This window comes from Scyliorhinus torazame, chromosome 6 (assembly GCF_047496885.1).
Source record: "Scyliorhinus torazame isolate Kashiwa2021f chromosome 6, sScyTor2.1, whole genome shotgun sequence".
Taxonomy (NCBI): Eukaryota; Metazoa; Chordata; class Chondrichthyes; order Carcharhiniformes; family Scyliorhinidae; genus Scyliorhinus; species Scyliorhinus torazame.
This window is the reverse complement of record NC_092712.1, coordinates 303,512,417-303,521,734: the sequence shown is the minus strand read 5'-3', so window position 1 is coordinate 303,521,734 and position 9,318 is coordinate 303,512,417.

Below are 9,318 nucleotides of genomic sequence, written 5' to 3'. Positions count from 1 at the left end.
GAGGTGGAGGTGGCCCTACTTAGTGCTTCACTCCAGAGTCCCCAACCCACTTCGGTCCTGAATTCATCCTCCCATTTCTGCCTAGTTCCATCCAATGGAATCCTTGCCCTTTCCAGAAACCATCCATAGATATCCCCACAGTTCCCCCTCTCCTTACTCTCCGTGTTTATTAGTTCCTCCAGTAAAGTGTCTCTCGGGGCCCTAGGCTACCTCGTCGTCTCCTTGCGGTGAAAGTGTTTGGTTTGCCGGAGGTCCTGTCCTGTCGGTAGCTCCAGTTCGTCAGTTAGTTTGTCCAGGGTCGCAAATCTGTCCCCATGTAAAAGGCTCTGACCGCTAGGGTCCTCCCCGTCCTGTCTCCATTTTATAAAGGTACCGTCTAGCACGGCTGGTGGGAATCTGTGGTGACCGCAGATGGGGGCCATGGAGGACATCTCAGTTAAACTGAAATTTTGCCTCATTTGGTTTCATGGCCTTAGTGTGACTACCACCACTGGGCAGGACGTGTATTTTACCATGGGGGGGAAACGGGAACTCTGCCGTGGTGACGGCCTGGAGGGTCATTCCTTCACAGGGGGCCTCCTCCAGCCTCACCCATTCTGTGTTCGGTTCTCGTATCCATCCCCACACCCTCTTGGCTGCGGCTGCCCAGTGGGAGTATTACAGGTTCGGGAGGGCCAGGCAGAACATGTTTTTCCTCCTTTGTAGCGTAGACCTGGGGATTCTTGGGTTCTGTCCCGTTCCCCCCCCCCCCCCCACACACACAAACGCCATGATCATTTTGTCTGTCCCTTGGAAAAAGGCCTTGGGGATGAAGATCAGTATGGATCTGAACTGGAAGAGGAACCTTGGCAGCACATTCATCTTGATCGTCTGCACCCTCCCCGCCAGGGAGAGCGGGAGTACATCCCATCTCTGTGGGTCTATTTTAACTTCCTCCACCAGACTGATCAGATTCCACTTGTGGATCCGTGTCCAGTACCGGGCAATCGAGATACCCGGATTTGCATTGGGCTAGTTTGAATGGTAGATCCCCCAGCTCTGCCCCTCCCCCGTTCGGATTCACTGGGAATGCCTCGCTCTTGCCCAGGTTGGGTCTGTAGCCCGAGAAGGCTCCAAATTCTTCCAGGAGCTTCATGATTACTTTCAGGCCATTCTGTGGTTCCGAGATGTAGAGGGGCAAATCATCTGCTTGGAGTGAGATTCTGTGCTCTCTGCCTCCTCTTCGGATGCCCTCCAGTCTTTTGCACCTCGCAGAGCCTCGCCAAGGGTTCGATTGCCTGTGCGAACAAGAGCAGGGTTAGTGGGCATCCCTGCCTTGTGCCTCTGTGCAACCAGAAATATTCAGAGCTGGGGATGTTGGTCTGAACACTTATCTTGGGGGCATTGTACAGGAGTTTCACCCACCAGGTGATCCCCGTCCCCAGCCCAAACTGCTCCAGTACCTCAATGAGGTATTTCAATTCAACTCTGTCGAAGGCCTTTTCTGCGCCCAGGGAGACGATCACCTCTGGTGTTCTCTCCGCGGACGGGGTCATTATTACATTCAGCAACCGCCTGATGTTCGCAGTTCACTGTCTACCCTTGACAATGTCCGTCTGGTCCTCTGCGACAACCTCTGGTACGCAGTTCTCACGTTTCTTAGCCAGAACTTTTGTGAGTATTTTGCGTCTCTTTTGAGCAGCGAAACTGGTCTATATGATCCGCATTCCGTCGGGTCTTTGTCTTTTTGGGGTATCAGTGATATTGTGGCCTGTGTTCGCCTCTCGCTAACGCATCTGTGAACATATCCCCTAGGTGTGGGGCCAGGGCTCATGCGAATATTTTATAGAAATCCGCTGGGTCCCGGCACCTTCCCTGCCTGCATGGAGCTGATACTCTCCATGATCTCTCCCAGTCCTATTGGTGCTTCCAGCTCCCCCACCTATCGTCCCCTACGATTGGCATGTCCAGTCCATCGAGGAACCATTTCATCACCCCATCGGGGTCTCAGGGGTGTACAGTCTGTCGTGTTGGGTGTTCCGATACACAAATGAACCAACACGGTTGTAGATGGTACAACTCTGTTTCATTGTCTTGTACAATTATAACTAATAACTGCTGGCTGAGGTTCGTGCTTCACCAGCTAACCTGTGGACCCAGCCCTTTCACTATGCGTGTGCGCTCACTGGTGATTGGCTGCGATGTTGTGTGTGTGTTGGTTGGTCCAACGACCTGTCCATCAGTGTGTGTGTGATTGCACCATGATATGCTAATGTGGCTATCATGACATCCCCCCTTTTCACAAGGATATGTGCCTACATGCGAACAAATATTAGTGTGTACTGAGTGCATCTGAGTATTGTTATTGAAAATATGGAAAGATGGTGTCATTTGAAACATAGAAGTCTGGCAATATCTGGTCTGAGAGAAACATGAGAGGATACAGGGCAAGATCCCACAAAGGGTTAACAGTAGCTGTCAGGGAAGGATTGAATTTTGTTTTTTGTTTTTTAAAATATTTCATTGAAAATTTTTGGTCAACCAACACAGTACATTGTGCATCCTTTACACAACATTGTAACAATACAGATAATAATGACCTTTTTTATTTAAACAAAAACAACAACAAATAAATAAATATTAAATAACAAAAAATAAAAACTAGCCCTAATTGGCAACTGCCTTGTCTCAGGCCACCCCCCCCCCCACCCCCCCATCCCTCCCCCCCCCCCCCCCAAGTCCTGGGCCGCTGCTGCTGCCTTCTTTGTTTTCCCCCATCTATCTTTCCGCAAGATATTCGACGAACGGTTGCCACCGCCTAGTAAACCCTTGAGCCGACCCCCTTAGGACGAACTTAATCCGCTCTAACTTTATGAACCCCGCCATATCATTTATCCAGGTCTCCACCCCCGGGGGCTTGGCTTCTTTCCACATTAGCAATATTCTGCGCCGGGCTACTAGGGACGCAAAGGCCAAAACATCGGCCTCTTTCGCCTCCTGCACTCCCGGCTCTTGTGCAACCCCAAATATAGCCAACCCCCAGCTTGGTTCGACCCGGACTCCTACTACTTTCGAAAGCACCTTTGTCACCCCCATCCAAAACCCCTGTAGTGCCGGGCATGACCAAAACATATGGGTATGATTCGCTGGGCTTCTCGAGCACCTCGCACACCTATCCTCCACCCCAAAAAATTTACTGAGCCGTGTTCCAGTCATATGTGCCCTGTGTAATACCTTAAACTGAATCAGGCTTAGCCTGGCGCACGAGGACGACGAGTTTACCCTGTTTAGGGCATCTGCCCACATCCCCTCCTCGATCTCCTCCCCTAGCTCTTCTTCCCATTTCCCTTTTAGTTCGTCCATCATAGTCTCCCCTTCGTCTCTCATTTCCCTATATATATCCGACACCTTACCGTCCCCCACCCATTTCTTTGAGATGACTCTGTCCTGCACCTCTTGTGTCGGGAGCTGCGGGAATTCCCTCACCTGTTGCCTCGCAAAAGCCCTCAATTGCATGTACCTGAATGCATTCCCTTGGGGCAACCCATATTTCTCGGTCAGCGCTCCCAGACTCGCGAACTTCCCATCCACAAATAGATCTTTCAATTGCGTTATACCTGCTCTTTGCCACATTCCATATCCCCCATCCATTCCCCCCGGGGCAAACCTATGGTTGTTTCTTATCGGGGACCCCCCCAGTGCTCCGGTCTTTCCCCTATGTCGTCTCCACTGTCCCCAAATCTTCAGTGTAGCTACCACCACCGGACTCGTGGTATAGTTCCTTGGTGAGAACGGCAATGGGGCTGTCACCATAGCCTGCAGGCTGGTCCCCCTACAGGACGCCCTCTCTAATCTCTTCCACGCCGCTCCTTCCTCCTCTCCCATCCACTTACTCACCATTGAAATATTAGCGGCCCAATAATACTCACTTAGGCTCGGTAGTGCCAGCCCCCCCCTATCCCTACTACGCTGTAAGAATCCCTTCCTCACTCTCGGAGTCTTCCCGGCCCAAACAAAACCCATGATACTCTTTTCTATCCTTTTGAAGAAAGCCTTCGTGATCACCACCGGGAGGCACTGAAACACAAAAAGGAATCTCGGGAGGACCACCATCTTAACCGCCTGCACCCTCCCTGCCATTGACAATGCTACCATATCCCATCTCTTGAAATCTTCCTCCATCTGTTCCACCAACCGCGTCAAATTTAGCCTGTGCAATGTGCCCCAATTCTTAGCTATCTGGATCCCCAGGTAACGAAAGTCTCTTGTTACCTTCCTCAACGGTAGGTCTTCTATTTCTCTACTCTGCTCCCCTGGATGCACCACAAACAGCTCACTCTTCCCCATGTTCAATTTATACCCTGAAAAATCCCCAAACTCCCCAAGTATCCGCATTATTTCTGGCATCCCCTCCGCTGGATCCGCCACATATAGTAGCAGATCATCCGCATATAAAGATACCCGGTGTTCTTCTCCTCCCCTAAGTATTCCCCTCCATCTCTTGGAACCTCTCAGCGCTATCGCCAGGGGCTCAATCGCCAGTGCAAACAGTAATGGGGACAGAGGACATCCCTGCCTTGTCCCTCTATGGAGCCGAAAATATGCCGATCCCCGTCCATTCGTGACCACACTCGCCACTGGGGCCCTATACAACAGCTGCACCCATCTAACATACCCCTCTCCGAACCCAAATCTCCTCAACACCTCCCACAGATAATCCCATTCCACTCTGTCAAATGCTTTCTCGGCATCCATCGCCACTACTATCTCCGTTTCACCCTCTGGTGGGGCCATCATCATTACCCCTAACAACCTCCGTATGTTCGTGTTCAGCTGTCTCCCCTTCACAAACCCAGTTTGGTCCTCATGAACCACCCCCGGGACACATTCCTCTATTCTCATTGCCATTACCTTGGCCAGGACCTTGGCATCCACATTGAGGAGGGAAATTGGTCTGTAGGACCCGCATTGTAGCGGATCCTTTTCCTTCTTTAAAAGAAGCGATATCGTTGCTTCTGACATAGTCGGGGGCAGTTGTCCCCTTTCCTTTGCCTCGTTAAAGGTCCTCGTCAGTAGCGGGGCGAGCAAGTCCAAATATTTTCTGTAAAATTCAACTGGGAATCCGTCCGGTCCCGGGGCCTTTCCCGTCTGCATATTCCTAATTCCTTTCACCACTTCTTCTACCATGATCTGTGCTCCCAATCCCATCCTTTCCTGCTCTTCCACCTTGGGAATTTCCAGCCGATCCAAAAAATCCATCATTCTCTCCCTCCCATCCGGGGGTTGAGCTTCATACAATTTTTTATAAAATGTCTTGAACACTTCATTCACTCTCTCCGCTCCCCGCTCCGTCTCTCCATCTTCGTCTCTCAACCCCCCTATTTCCCTCGCTGCTCCCCTTTTCCTCAATTGGTGTGCCAGCAATCTGCTCGCCTTCTCTCCATATTCATACTGTACACCCTGCGCCTTCCTCCATTGTGCCTCTGCAGTGCCTGTGGTCAGCAAGTCAAATTCCACATGCAGCCTTTGCCTTTCCCTATACAGTCCCTCCTCCGGTGCTTCCGCATATTGTCTGTCCACCCTCAAAAGTTCTTGCAGCAACCGCTCCCGTTCCTTACTCTCCTGCTTCCCTTTATGTGTCCTTATTGATATCAGCTCCCCCCTAACCACCGCCTTCAACGCCTCCCAGACCACTCCCACCTGAACCTCCCCATTGTCATTGAGTTCCAAGTACTTTTCAATACATCCCCTCACCCTTAGGCACACCCCCTCATCCGCCATTAGTCCCATGTCCATTCTCCAGGGTGGACGCCCTCTTGTTTCCTCCCCTATCTCCAAGTCTACCCAGTGTGGGGCATGATCCGAAATGGCTATAGCCGTATATTCCGTTCCCCTCACCCTCGGGATCAATGCCCTACCCAACACAAAAAAGTCTATGCGTGAATAGACTTTATGGACATAGGAGAAAAACGAGAACTCCTTACTCCTAGGTCTACTGAATCTCCACGGGTCCACCCCTCCCATCTGCTCCATAAAATCCTTAAGCACCTTGGCTGCTGCCGGCCTCCTACCAGTCCTGGACTTCGACCTATCCAGCCTTGGTTCCAACACCGTGTTGAAATCTCCCCCCATTATCAGCTTTCCGGTCTCTAGGTCTGGGATGCGTCCTAGCATTCGCCTCATAAAATTGGCATCGTCCCAATTCGGGGCATACACGTTTACCAAAACCACCATCTCTCCCTGTAATTTGCCACTCACCATCACGTATCTGCCCCCGTTATCCGCCACTATAGTCTTTGCCTCGAACATTACCCGCTTCCCCACTAATATAGCCACCCCCCTGTTTTTCGCATCCAGCCCCGAATGGAACACCTTCCCTACCCATCCTTTGCGCAACCTAACCTGGTCTATCAGTTTCAGGTGCGTTTCCTGTAACATAACCACATCTGCTTTAAGTTTCTTAAGGTGTGCGAGTACTCGTGCCCTCTTTATCGGCCCGTTAAGCCCCCTCACGTTCCACGTGATCAGCCGAGTTGGGGGGCTTCCCACCCCCCCCCCTTGCCGGTTAGCCATCATCTTTTTCCAGCTTCTCACCCAGTTCCCACGCAGCTGTATTTCTCCCAGACGGTGCCCCCCCGCCCATCCTTTCCCGTACCCACTCCCCCCTTTCCCCAGCAGCAGCAACCCAGTAATTCCCCCCTCCCCCCCCCCCCCCCGCTAGACCCCCCGCTAGCGTAATTACTCCCCCCATGTTGCTCCCAGAAGTCAGCAAACTCTGGCTGACCTCGGCTTCCCCCCGTGATCACGGCTCGCCCCGTGCGGCGCCCCCTCCTTCCTGCTTCTCTATTCCCGCCATAATTATCATAGCGCGGGAACCAAGCCCACGCCTCTCCCTCGGCCCCGCCTCCCATGGCCAACGCCCCATCTCCTCTCCCTCCCCACCTCCCCCCATCACCACCTGTGGGAGAAAGAAAAGTTACCATACCGCAGGATTAAATCATACAACCCCTCTTCGCCCCCCCCCCACTCGTCCCACCACTTTGTCCAAACGTTCATTTTCGTAGTCCAATCATTCCAATTTTTCTTCTACAATAAAAGTCCACGCTTCATCCGCCGTCTCAAAGTAGTGGTGCCTCCCTTGATATGTGACCCACAGTCTTGCCGGTTGCAGCATTCCAAATTTTATCTTCTTTTTGTGAAGTACCGCTTTGGCCCGATTAAAGCTCGCCCTCCTTCTCGCCACCTCCGCACTCCAATCTTGATAGACGCGGATCACCGCGTTCTCCCATTTACTACACCGAGTTTTCTTCGCCCATCTAAGGACCATTTCTCTATCCTTAAAACGGAGAAATCTCACCACTATGGCTCTGGGAGCTTCTCCTGCTCTCGATCCTCGCACCATAACTCGGTATGCTCCCTCCACCTCCAACGGACCCGTCGGGGCCTCCACTCCCATTAACGAGTGCAGCATCGTGCTCACATATGCCCCGACGTCCGCCCCCTCCACACCTTCAGGAAGGCCAAGAATCCTCAAGTTGTTCCTCCTTGCGTTGTTTTCCAGTGCCTCCAACCTCTCCACAGATCGTTTCTGGTGTGCCTCCTGTATCTCCGACTTCACCACCAGGCCCTGTATATCGTTCTCATTCTCTGCTGCTTTCGCCTTCACGACCCGAAGCTCCTGCTCCTGGGTCTTTTGTTTCTCTTTCAGCCCTTCAATCGCCTGTAATATCGGGGCCAACAACTCTTTCTTCATTTCCTTTTTTATCTCCTCCACGCAGCGTTTCAAAAACTCTTGTTGTTCAGGGCCCCATATGAAACTGCCACCTTCCGAAGCCATCTTGGTTTCTGCTTGCCTTCCTTGCCGTTGTTCCAAAGGATCCGCTGCAATCCGGCCACTTTCCTCTCCTTTTTCCATCCGTGTCCAGGGGGAACACCCTTCTGGTTTACCGCACGGTGTTTTTAGCCGTTAAAATTGCCGTTGGGGCTCCTAACAAGAGCCCAAAAGTCCGTTCCACCGGGAGCTGCCGAAACGTGCGACTTAGCTGGTCATCGCCGCACCCGGAAGTTAGGGAAGGATTGTAAAATGCAGATAGCCTTGCTCAAGCAGGCTTAGCAAACAAGACAAACAGGATTTTGAATGAAGCCAAAAACATTGGCTCAAACCTTCATTGAAAGTAACTATCTTAGTAAGGATCTGGAAAAGAATGGATGAGCTTCAGTTGAATTTGGTGAGAATTCTAGGTGTGAAAATTTGCTAATACCAGGTAAATTAAAGAAAACTGGAGACTATCAGTCTACGAGAAACATAATTTAAAGCCAAAATCAAAGTCAAAATTATGAGCTGAGGACACAATTGGAAAATAAAACTATAGAAATGACAGGAATTAAAAGTAACACCTCTTGAAACCAAAGCATTTTGAACATCACACAGGAAACAATGTAATCAGATCTATGAGATGAAGTCATGTCAAAATGAATACTTAGTTGGATTAAAAGGTTTAGATCAAAGATACTTTTTACAATCAAAGAAAATAAGAGTTACTTTACAATAACGTCATAAAAACGTAATTGTTAGAAAGAGAATATAAACCGAGAGACCAGAGCAGGTACTATCCAGAACCAGAACTCAGAGAGAGAGAGGGGAGAAGCAGAGTCAGATTACAGTCAGCTCAGTCATGGGAAAGAGACAGGGCAAAGCAGCCGAGCTAAAATAGCTGATACATCTAAGGAAGACTAGAATTTAAAGAGTAGGCAGATTCAGCTCAGAGCCAGCTCTCATATCTCGGTACATGGGAAAGATAGGACACAGCAACCAAGCTCATCAGCAAATACACCTAAAGAAGACCAGACTTTAAAGAAGATTGATTGTCAAGTTGGGCCTGAAGGTCCCTTCAACCAACCAGAAGGATCCAGAAGCAAGATCGTTTTACTTTTCTGTAAAGACAGTGATTGCATCTTTTAAAAAGAGAAAAAATATATAATAATAAAATAACTTAAAAGTTTTAACCTGAAATAGTGGTTATTCCAAAGTCTACTTTACTTACTTCGCAATGCGGGACCCAGGATCGATGCTACTAAGTGGGAAGTAGATGAAATCTTCGGTGAAGGTATGGGTTATACCGGGGGATAACTTGAAAACATAGTTTGACCTGAATAGCACCCACTGAAGCTTGCATCGGAGTCGGGGAGTGAGAATCCCTGATCACCATTTAGAATGTCGGCCCTTTTTGGTTTAGGGGGACTTCTAAGAATAGTGGTGAGTTTTCAAAAACAGTATGTGTGTACAATATTTACAACTATATAAACATGCATATAGTTTAGCATGAGGCTAAACTATAT